Source organism: Rhinopithecus roxellana, chromosome 16, assembly GCF_007565055.1.
Source record: "Rhinopithecus roxellana isolate Shanxi Qingling chromosome 16, ASM756505v1, whole genome shotgun sequence".
In the NCBI taxonomy this organism is placed as follows: domain Eukaryota; kingdom Metazoa; phylum Chordata; class Mammalia; order Primates; family Cercopithecidae; genus Rhinopithecus; species Rhinopithecus roxellana.
In genome coordinates, this window is record NC_044564.1 from 108,366,779 (window position 1) to 108,379,439 (window position 12,661).

At 39.3% G+C, this 12,661-nt stretch overlaps 1 protein-coding gene across 2 annotated transcripts in view; it reads right to left on the reverse strand.

The window, feature by feature from the left end:
- The window catches only part of PLPPR1 (phospholipid phosphatase related 1), a 307,286-nt gene that overhangs the window by 218,307 nt on the left and 76,318 nt on the right, over positions 1-12,661 (reverse strand). The gene's annotated exons all lie outside the window — the stretch shown is intronic.

Consider the following 12,661-nt stretch of genomic DNA (forward strand, 5'->3'; position numbering starts at 1 on the left):
TAGCCTTGTAGTATAGTTTGAATTTGACTTAAGATTGTCTTGGCAATGCGGGCTCTTTTTTGGTTCCATATGAACTTTAAAGCCGTTTTTTCCAATTCTGTGAAGAAACTCATCGGTAGCTTGATGGGGATGGCATTGAATCTATAAATAACCTTGGGCAGTATGGCCATTTTCACGATATTGATTCTTCCTATCCATGAGCATGGTATGTTCTTCCATTTGTTTGTGTCCTCTTTTATTTCACTGAGCAGTGGTTTGTAGTTCTCCTTGAAGAGGTCTTTCACATCTCTCGTAAGTTGGATTCCTAGGTATTTTATTCTCTTTGAAGCAATTGTGAATGGAAGTTCATTCATGATTTGGCTCTCTGTTTGTCTGTTACTGGTGTATAAGAATGTTTGTGATTTTTGCACATTAATTTTGTATCCTGAGACTTTGCTGAAGTTGCTTATCAGCTTAAGGAGATTTTGGGCTGAGACAATGGGGTTTTCTAAATATACAATCATGTCATCTGCAAACAGGGACAATTTGACTTCTTCTTTTCCTAACTGAATACCCTTTATTTCTTTCTCTTGCCTGATTGCCCTAGCCAGAACTTCCAACACTATGTTGAATAGGAGTGGTGAGAGAGGGCATCCCTGTCTTGTGCCAGTTTTCAAAGGGAATTTTTCCAGTTTTTGCCCATTCAGTATGATATTAGCTGTGGGTATGTCATAAATAGCTCTTATTATTTTGAGGTACGTTCCATCAATATCGAATTTATGGAGGGTTTTTAGCATGAAGGGCTGTTGAATTTTGTCAAAAGCCTTTTCTGCATCTATTGAGATAATCATGTGGTTCTTGTCTTTGGTTCTGTTTATATGCTGGATTACGTTTATTGATTTGTAAATGTTGAACCAGGCTTGCATCCCAGGGATGAAGCCCACTTGATCATGGTGGATAAGCTTTTTGATGTGCTGCTGAATCTGGTTTGCCAGTATTTTATTGAGGATTTTTGCATCGATGTTCATCAGGGATATGGGTCTAAAATTCTCTTTTTTTGTTGTGTCTCTGCCAGGCTTTGGTATCAGGATGATGTTGGCCTCATAAAATGAGTTAGGGAGGATTCCCTCTTTTTCTATTGATTGGAATAGTTTCAGAAGGAATGGTACCAGCTCCTCCTTGTACCTCTGGTAGAATTCAGCTGTGAATCCATCTGGTCCTGGACTTTTTTTGATTGGTAGGCTATTAATTATTGCCTCAATTTCAGAGCCTGCTATTGGTCTATTCAGGGATTCAACTTCTTCCTGGTTTAGTCTTGGAAGAGTGTAAGTGTCCAGGAAATTATCCATTTCTTCTAGATTTTCTAGTTGATTTGTGTAGAGGTGTTTATAGTATTCTCTGATGGTAGTTTGTATTTCTGTGGGGTCGGTGGTGATATCCCCTTTATCATTTTTTATTGCATCTATTTGATTCCTCTCTCTTTTCTTCTTTATTAGTCTTGCTAGCGGTCTGTCAATTTTGTTGATCTTTTCAAAAAACCAACTCCTGGATTCATTGAATTTTTGGAGGGTTTTTTGTGTCTCAATCTCCTTCAGTTCTGCTCTGATCTTAGTTATTTCTTGCCTTCTGCTAGCTTTTGAATGTGTTTGCTCTTGCCTCTCTAGTTCTTTTAATTGTGATGTTAGAGTGTCAATTTTAGATCTTTCCTGCTTTCTCTTGTGGGCATTTAGTGCTATAAATTTCCCTCTACACACTGCTTTAAATGTGTCCCAGAGATTCTGGTATGTTGTATCTTTGTTCTCATTGGTTTCAAAGAACATTTTTATTTCTGCCTTCATTTCGTTATGTACCCAGTAGTCATTCAGGAGCATGTTGTTCAGTTTCCATGTAGTTGAGCGGTTTTGATTGAGTTTCTTAGTCCTGAGTTCTAGTTTGATTGCACTGTGGTCTGAGAGACAGTTTGTTATAATTTCTGTTCTTTTACATTTGCTGAGGAGTGTTTTACTTCCAATTATGTGGTCAATTTTGGAATAAGTGTGATGTGGTGCTGAGAAGAATGTATATTCTGTTGATTAGGGGTGGAGAGTTCTATAGATGTCTATTAGGTCCGTTTGGTGCAGAGATGAGTTCAGTTCCTGGATATCCTTGTTAACTTTCTGTCTCGTTGATCTGTCTAATGTTGACAGTGGAGTGTTGAAGTCTCCCCTTATTATTGTATGGGAGTCTAAGTCTCTTTGTAAGTCTCTAAGGACTTGCTTTATGAATCTGGGTGCTCCTGTATTGGGTGCATATATATTGCATATATATTTAGGATTGTTAGCTCTTCCTGTTGAATTGATCCCTTTACCATTATGTAATGGCCTTCTTTGTCTCTTTTGATCTTTGATGGTTTAAAGTCTGTTTTATCAGAGACTAGTATTGCCACCCCTGCTTTTTTTTGTTCTCCATTTGCTTGGTAGATCTTCCTCCATCCCTTTATTTTGAGCCTATGTATGTCTCTGCATGTGAGATGGGTCTCCTGAATACAGCAGACTGATGGGTCTTGACTCTTTATCCAGTTTGCCAGTCTGTGTCTTTTAATTGGAGCATTTATTCCATTTACATTTAAGGTTAATATTGTTATGTGTGGACTTGATCCTGCCATTATGATATTAACTGGTTATTTTGCTCGTTAGTTGATGCAGTTTCTTCCTAGCCTCGATGGTCTTTACATTTTGGCATGTTTTTGCAATAGCTGGTACCGGTTGTTCCTTTCCATGTTTAGGGCTTCCTTTAGGGTCTCTTGTAAGGCAGGCCTGGTGGTGACAAAATCTCTAAGCATTTGCTTATCTGTAAAGGATTTTCTTTCTCCTTCACTTATGAAACTTAGTTTGGCTGGATATGAAATTCTGGGTTGAAAATTCTTTTCTTTAAGAATGTTGAATATTGGCCCCCACTCTCTTCTGGCTTGTACAGTTTCTGCTGAGAGATCTGCTGTTAGTCTGATGGGCTTCCCTTTGTGGATAACCGGCCTTTCTCTCTGGCTGCCCTTAAGATTCTTTCCTTCATTTCAACTTTGGTGAATCTGGCAATTATGTGTCTTGGAGTTGCTCTTCTCGAGGAGTATCTTTGTGGCGTTCTCTGTATTTCCTGAATTTGAATGTTGGCCTGCCCTACTAGGTTGGGGAAGTTCTCCTGGATGATATCCTGAAGAGTGATTTCCAACTTGGTTCCATTTTCCCCCTCACTTTCAGGCACCCCAATCAGACGTAGATTTGGTCTTTTTACATAATCCCATACTTCTTGCAGGCTTTGTTCATTTCTTTTTCTTCTTTTTTCTTTTGGTTTCTCTTCTTGCTTCATTTCATTCATTTGATCCTCAATCGCTGATACTCTTTCTTCCAGTTGATCGAGTTGGTTACTGAAGCTTGTGCATTTGTCACGTATTTCTCATGTCACGGTTTTCATCTCTGTCATTTCGTTTATGACCTTCTCTGCAGTAATTAGTCTAGCTGTCAATTCTTCCACTCTTTTTTCAAGATTTTTAGTTTCTTTGCTTTGGGTACATAATTCCTCCTTTAGCTCTGAGAAGTTTGATGGACTGAAGCCTTCTTCTCTCATCTCGTCAAAGTCATTCTCTGACCAGCTTTGATCCGTTGCTGGCGATGGTCTGCGCTCCTTTGCAGGGGAAGATGCGCTCTTATTTCTTGAATTTCCAGCTTTTCTGCCCTGCTTTTTCCCCATCTTTGTGGTTTTATCTGCCTCTGGTCTTTGATGATGGTGACGTACTGATGGAGTTTTGGTATAGGTGTCCTTCCTGTTTGATAGTTTTCCTTCTAACAGTCAGGACCCTCAGCTGCAGGTCTGTTGGAGATTGCTTGACGTCCACTCCAGACCCTGTTTGCCTGGGTATCAGCAGCAGAGGTTGCAGAAGATAGAATATTGCTGAACAGCGAGTGTACCTGTCTGATTCTTACTTTGGAAGCTTCCTCTCAGGGATGTACTCCACCCTGTGAGGTGTGGGGTGTCAGACTGCCCCTAGTGGGGGATGTCTCCCAGTTAGGCTACTCAGGGGTCAGGGACCCACTTGAGGAGGCAGTCTGTCCCTTCTCAGATCTCAACCTCCGTGTTGGGAGATCCACTGCTCTCTTCAAAGCTGTCAGACAGAGTCGTTTGCGTCTGCAGAGGTTTCTGCTGCTTTTGTTGTTGTTGTTGTTAACTGTGCCCTGTCCCCAGAGGTGGAGTCTACAGAGACAGGCAGGTTTCCTTGAGCTGCTGTGAGCTCCACCCAGTTCGAGCTTCCCAGCGGCTTTGTTTACCTACTTAAGCCTCAGCAATGGTGGGCGCCCCTCCCCCAGCCTCGCTGCTGCCTTGCAGTTAGATCGCAGACTGCTGTGTTAGCAATGAGGGAGGCTCCGTGGGCATGGGACCCTCCCGGCCAGGTGTGGGATATATTCTCCTGGTGTGCCCGTTTGCTTAAAGCGCAGTATTGGGGTGGGAGTTACCCGATTTTCCACGTGTTGTGTGTCTCAGTTCCCCTGGCTAGGAAAAGGGATTCCCTTCCCCGTTGCGCTTCCCAGGTGAGGCGATGCCTCGCCGTGCTTCAGCTCTCGCTGGTCGGGCTGCAGCAGCTGACCACAACCGATTGTCCGGCACTCCCTAGTGAGATGACCCCAGTACCTCAGTTGAAAATGCAGAAATCACCGGTCTTCTGTGTCGCTTGCACTGGTAGTTGGAGACTGGAGCTGTTCCTATTCGGCCATCTTGCTCCGCCCCCTCGCAATTTGTACTTTTAAAAGTAAAATTCTGAAAGTATGATAAGACTACATCTGTTGTGTTCCTCACTATAGCCCCAATGTTTGCCCACTGTAGGCACCCAATAAATACTTGCATATTGAAATCAGTCATCACTCTCACAACTGTCACGATCGCCCTCATAGGCTAAATTTATGCAGGTTGCTGATGCTTTGTGTGAATCAGCCTGGGAGCACAGATACATGTAAATGCACAGGCTGCCTCTTTTCCCATACATTCCTGAAGCTCCATTTGGAAAGAAGAAAGTCATCTTCCAGAAGTGAGTGGGGCACTTCGTTTCACTAGGGCTTTGGAGTGGAAACGGAATGAAGTGTCAAAAATGAATGTAGTTTCAGTACTGTGGAGATGGGACAGAATGTGAGAAGGCAGCACAATCAAGTGCAGTCTGGCCCCAGAGTGTGATGCTGAAGTTACCTGGAGAGTCATCTCCAGCAGCTGCATGGCTCAGACTATGCTGAGAAACGTAATTAGCTACAAGAGGTAACAAAATAAAAAGGAGACCTCTCTACCACCTCTCAAAGGTACTGAGCAAGTTAATCTAAACCAAGCTATTAATAAATTGTCCTTAGCTCTCCCTTTATAGAGATACATGTCTACCAGCATCCACCTACTGTGCTTTTAAGGAGTGCAGGAAAAAGAGTAACTCCTTGCTGACCATTCAGCTCTTCACTAAATTGGGACCAGCTCTACCTAAGCACTTTGTAATTAGAGAGGCAGATATGTAATTGTTAAGAGCATCTGTCCCAGAACCAGATTAAATTCAAATCCTTGTTCCACTGCTACTTACTCCAAGACCTACCTTAATCACACTGTTCTGTGTCCTGAGCCATTGGCCTGTACGAATCACATCAGCTGGGCTTCCTTACCTTCCTGCTTCCCAGTGGGGAGCAACGGCAGGAGACAGGAAGAAAGGAGAGTGAGGTCTGACACTCCTACCCCTCTCCCTGTGGAGTGACCTTGGGCCAGTTACATTCCTTATCTAAAGATCTCAGTCTTTTGTAGATGACCCTATCCACACAGCCATATCTACTTCCTGGATCTTCAGGTTTAAGGTTTCCTTAAATCAGACAAATACAAGTGTGCCATCTGTCCCCTGTTGGGATCTGGCCTGATACACCGTTTACTAGTACGTGATTTTGGCGAGTTACCTAACCTCTCTGGGTCTCAGGCTGCTCATTTATGTTGGGGATGATAGTGGTACCCTGGTCACAAGGGTGTTGTGAGGATGAAATGATACATTAAAGCAGTTAGAACAGTGTTTAGTGAAATATTAACTACTGTTATTACAGAAGCTCAGTTTGAGAAGATTGCTCTTTTTTAGCCTCAGATTGGCCTCATTCATTCTCTCATTCCTACTCTTTCTCTCTGACTTCATTTGAAAGGAAAATACCTATGCAAACACTTTTTTTAATGTCTCGTCTTACTGATCTTCAACACAATATGTGAGATACACAGTATTTTTTCCAGTTTCCTAAATGAAAACTGAACTATTAAAATAGTTTCTTGCCTAACCCAAATCCACATGGAGGTTAGGTCCAAAGCACAAATATGAAGTCAGGCCCTCTGCTGACCAAGATTTTAATTTAGACAAGTCAACTCGCTTTCATCTTGTATGACAACTCGGATGGATTGGTGGTAACTCCAATGTTGACAAGGAATCAGTGATTGATGTCTGCCACGCATACCCAGGAAAGAGTGATCATGTCAATATCCCTGTTCTTCTCTGTCTACTGGTCCATTGAACCTTCAAAGTCAATCGATCAATCAAGTAAATGGTAAACAGATATTGATGAAGCATATCTTCTATTTGGATGCTTTCCTAGGTAAGGTGGAACACACAAAGATAGGTTAGATATAATCCACCCTGCTCCCTAGGAGTTTATAATCTGATCAGAAAGACAAAGCAAAAAGGATAAAACAATGAGATCAGGCTGCCTCTAACTATAAATGCAATAGAAATCGAAAAAGGAGCTGGGTGCAGTGGCTCACACCTGTAATCCTAGCACTTTGGGAGGCCAAGGCAGGCAGATCACCTGAGGTCAGGAGTTCAAGACCAGCCTAGCCAACATGGTGAAATCCCATCTCTACTAAAAATATAAGAAATTAGCTGGGCATGGTTGCACACGCCTGTAATCCCAGCTACTCAGGAGACTGAGACATGAGAATCACCTGAACCTGTGAAGCAGAGGTTTCAGTGAGCTGAGATCATGTCACTGCACTCCAGCCTGGGTGACAGAGTGAGACTCTGTCTCCAAAAGAAAAAACAAATTGAATAGGGAAGAGTTTACTGTTTGTTTGATATATAGGCATTTTGCTAAACACTAGAGATGTAAAACTGAGTAGAGCTGCTTTGACAAGTGTACAAGAGAGAGAGAGCAATAGAGGGGAGAGAGAGATACAAAAAATACAAAATCCAAAACAAACCAGAAGACTTTAGAAAAGCATCATGGAGGGGAGCTTAGCCCAAGCTCAATGGAAGGATAGACTATCCAAAAAAGCTTTCTAGAGAGGAGATGGCTAGCTTTGACAAGTGTACAAGAGAGAGAGAGTAATAGAGGGGAGAGAGAGATACAAAAAATACAAAATCCAAAACAAACCAGAAGACTTTAGAAAAGCATCATGGAGGGGAGCTTAGCCCAAGCTCAATGGAAGGATAGACTATCCAAAAAAGCTTTCTAGAGAGGAGATGGCTAAGCAGTGTTCAGAGAAAGAACCACCTGCTAGATACTCTTCCTTCTCCAAGACTGTAGCCACATGGCCCTTGCCTCCCACCACAGTTACCTTTAGACTCTGAGACCAATAATGTCTTTAGTAAGAACTTAAAATTCTAATTCAATGTTTAGTGAACTGGGCATCAAATTTGTTTTGATAACATTTACACTAAGACCTGATGCCTTAGTTCTAGAAACCAGAAATTCTTGAAGCCAAGTCATTACCCTGTTCCCCACTTCCAGTTATAGGGTATTTGCCTTGCTTCCAAATACTAAGTCACTCTTTTCATCATATAGATATTCCAGACATCTATTTTGTTTCTACCTGTACTCTCCTTTCTTTGCCTTCATTCACTCATATTTAATTAATTAATTGATTAGTTCAATATATGTTAAATAGCAGGTTCTGTGCTGGGCACTGACTATATGGTGATAAAACAAGACACACTTGGTCCCTGCATCTTATGTAACCTACAGTACAATGGGAAACATAGATATCGCAAACAAGTAATTCCATATTGTAATAAGCACTACAAGAAACAAGTACAGGGCTCAATAAGACTGTGTCAGAATGTGTCAGTGGGCAGGGGTTCTACTCCTATGAAATAGGAGGTCAGGAAAGGCCTCTCTGAAGAAGGTTACATTGAAATTGAGACTTGAAGGAGAAGTAGGACTCAGTCAAAGTACAGGACAGTGGGTGGGAAATGGGGGTCGGGGCTGGGGACAGGATTCCTGGCAGAGGAAACAGCATGTGGAGAGGCTCTGAGCTGGCAAAAAAAAAAAAAAAAAAAAAAAAAAAACAAAAACTGACATTTTGGAAAACCCATAGACAGGCGAATTTGCTGGAGTATAGTGAGCAATGGGGAGTAGAGAGAGAGAGAACACTAAAGAAGAAAGCCAGAGCTAGATTTTGTAGGACTTTGCAGGTCTTGATAAAGATTTTGGATTTTATTGTCTGTGCAATGGAAAGCCATTGCCAGACTCTGATGTCACTGTTTGCCCCCCTGATTTTTTCAATATTACATTTTTTTCAGACTCCTGCCTGCTTGTCAGGACACCTCTATTGCTCCTTGCCTCATCTACTGGAGACCACCTGAACTGTCCCCATTTTCTGCATGTCACTGCCTTTCCCTCCTTCCCTATCTGTGCCTCCTCATATCATCCCCTAAGAAGTCCCCTTCCAGGTTCCAGGCCTTCCTCTGTGTCTGCGGACCCTGCAGCTAACTTTTCCAAGTTTGCCTTCATTTATTGCTGGGCAGAAACTTCTGTACAATTCTGCAACATAACCAAAAGAATCACAGAGCTTTACGTTTCTGCAGAAATATGCAAATTACTTTTTTAAAAGTTTTCTTGTGAAAAAAAAAAATGTATGTCTATCAACAATGCAGGAGTTTGGTTGGTTTTCTGTTTTTGTTGTTGTCTGGCTTTTTGCATGTGAAAAAGCTTCAGTGACAACATAGACTGTTTTTGTTTTGTTTTGTTTTGTTTTGTTTTGTTTTGTTTTGTTTCTGTTCATTCTTAACACATTCTCCCCCAAGCATATCCAATACTGGACTACTTAAGAAGTTGTAAAAATTCCTATTAGGAATTCAAATTGTAGTGCCATGGGTACATTTGATTTTTGGTTTGTAAAGATCTTGGGATGATGAATTTTCTGGTTCATCTTATAAGAGATCTATTTCCTGCAGAAAAATTAAAAACATAAATACTAGTTATATATCCCTCATATCACTTTCTTGTTGCTTCTGTAAAGAGCAAACAGTATTCACAGAGCATGAAGGCGCAAATGTACAAAAACACTGACCTAATGCCTTAGTGTTTCATTTCGTTTAGTTTTGGTTTAAGTAAATCAGAACCAGTATTTAGTTTTCACACTGCAGGCTACTAAAACATCCTCCAGGGTAGGGAAAAAAAAAAAAAAAAAGAAGAAGAATTAAAATTAAAATGCTTAAGAATTCAGCAAGATAATAAAATTCTTATCACTTCCTCTCCCAACTCCGATTACCATTCTACAACCTCCTGAACTTGAATGTCTGTGTCTAAAAAAATAACACAGCCATGGTTGAGGTTTCAGGTATATACAATTGTGAACAAACAATTAGAAACATCTTTCAGGACTTTTCAGCTCCCAAAATGAGAAGTAAAAACTAGAAGAAAGAATCCATTTTTAAAGTTGTAAATCATGTTCACTGAAAATAAAATACCTGAGGCAGACATCTGAATGGTCAGTGTTTGCCTTATCCCGTGTGAATTGACAGGATCTTGTTTCTCCTGGGTTTATTTTGACATAAATGATAAATAAACAAACAAGCAAGTACTGCCACCTGGCATTTGACAATGTGAAGATAAAGTTTTAACACACCTGCTCAGATGTTCCACAGTTAGACAGCTGCCAGCACCACTTCCTATATCAATCTGGAGGAATGAAAAGTGCACTCTCAGCATTCCTCACTCCCACATTTCCCCCAAAGTGTGACGCACCATACGGAAACTGTCAAGCTCAGTTCTGCACTGCTTGGGGTAACTATGGAGTCATGTGGGGGTTCTGCATGTGGAGGGAAGGAATTACTGCATGCCAGGAGGAGACAATGATTAAATGCAGGAAGAGATAGCTTCTGTACTAAACCATCTGAAAGACTGCTAATGACACTGTTTGCATCTGAAGCTGTTAATCTTGGATATTTTTAGATGAGAACAGTAGCCAAACCCCTAAAATCAAAAATTGCATCCTCTCAGAATATGAACCCAATACTAAATAGGTAAGGACAGCAATCTTATCTAAATGCTATTCATGAAAATAAACTTTTATTTCCTTCTGTACTCACTTTTTAATTCTATATGTGTAGTACCTGTTGCCTATTTATGTAAATATAAATACATATATGTATGGGCTTCATAAAACAATATAGAAATGACAGAATCTCAAAGTTGTCTTCACCACCTTGAATACTTTTGTGATACAAAAGTTTCTAAGTGACAAACTAGGTATTAAGCTAATACGCAGGTAGGATGTTAAAATAACATTGTAAAACTGCATTGTCTTTAAATATGATTCTCAGTTGACATGTATGCCTGCTGATAAAGTGTGTATGTGGGGACAGGGAAATTCCAAATGATCCTCTGAACTTCAATGTGTTTAAATAAAGCACATTATGTGGTTGGGAAGGGAGGAGGTGAGGCTGAAGCAACGCTGTATCGATTTAAAAATATTGGTATTTGAGAGAATAAATTTTATTCAGTTCTACTCCAAAGACTTTCTAATATTTATGTGCCTTTCTAAATGTCTCATTATCCATGGTGGGTTGGTTGGACAGGTACATTAAAACGATATGATTCAATTGGGTCAAGCAGAGAGAAACGCAAGCATCTGCACTGCTGTGGGGTCAGACTCAGAAAATAATAATACACAGTTTTTACAATGGTGCTACTAGGTTTCACTACCTGGTATTTGAAATTTTCACAAAGTACCTGACAGTGCTTCATAGTTTGTCTATCTTAGCAAAGCAAATAAATCTATTTACAAAATGCCAGACTAGCACCAACAGAATATTGACAAATCATACCAAATTGCATTGATTATTTAATGTTGTTTAGGCATGCAAATATAGGTATAACAGGAAAATACTGTCCCCAAATATTTCACCAATCTCCAAAATATTTTTATTAAAAGAATTGACTGCTAAATAGTAAAGGTCTTATGAATGCATCAGTTACATATAAATTCTATTGCATAAGCAAAGCATTATTAGCATCACTGAACTATGAGATAGAATTGGGCTACAATAATGCAGAACCAGATATTCTAGTAATATCAAGAGAAGATTGATTTACCCTTAGCAGGAATATCTTCCTAGTTTTTATTTTTTATTTTCTGAAAATGACTTGAATTGCTTATTTTCTTTTTAATAGCAATAATGCTTGTTCTTTGGAGAGTACTTCGGAAATACAGATTTAAAAATAAAAAGAAGAATATAAAAATCACCCATTATCCCACCACTAGTCATGTTTTATTATCTATAATTTCAGATCTTTTAGTTACACTGTCCCTACTTTTCCAAGGGTCATCATCGAATAACATATGATTAATATTCCTTTATGACATATTTTTAATAACGAACTATAATTCCATTAACCCATCTTCTGTGGTGGATCACTTTTATTGCTCCCAATTCTTCATAATTATTAACAATGCAAAAAGAACGTCTTATAAGACCATGACTTTGCACACATACCTAGTTATTCCCATAAGATTAATTCTAAAATGTCATATTGCTGGATCAAAAGGGATACATCTTAAGGCTCTTTATAAACTATTATTAATTATAGAAGTAACACATGAACATAATTTCTCAAAAAGCAAACACCTATATTTTTTCTTCCTCCATGCCACCCTGCACTTTAGATGTAACCACTGTTAGCATCTTCTTATTCTTCCAGAAATTACAAAAATGGAAGCAGGCTAAATCTTAGCAATACACCTTAGAGAGTATTCACTATCAGGACATTATATCTCTACCTCAATCCTTTGATGATTTTACGAGATTTAGTGGTCTGGATATATCATGGCTCATGAAAACAGTCCACTATTGATAGACAGTAGGTTTCCTTCAATTTTTGCTATTACAAACAATGATATAACATTCTTTTATGTATATTTTGCAAATTTGTGTAAATGTTTCAGAATAAAAGGAATTTACTAGGTAAATGGATAGATGCCTTTTAATTTTGCTAGATATCCCCATATTGCCATCCAAATAGTTGTGTTTATTTACATTTTTATTATCCTCAGCAACACTGAGTATTATGCAACATTTTAATCCTTGTCACTCTGCAAGCTAAGAAACTGTATTATTTTTGTTATTTTCATTTGTATGTTTTAAATTATAAGTGATATTTATCACTTACTCAATCTGAAACTCAAATTCAAAAATCCAGTTGAATCATCATATGAATTCTGAAGCCTGGTGAAATTCTTATTCCTGCAATTCTTCAGCAAATTTGTTAGCTAAAAACTTGTTTTGTAATTTATATTATTCACTTTACATACATATTATATTGCCTGTATAGATGACAATCTAAAACAATAACAAGAGCTGTTTTCTTTTAGTACTGTTAAAAATGACTAACTGTTTACATGTCTGAGATACTTTGCTGGGAAATTCTTGAACATAAAGTAT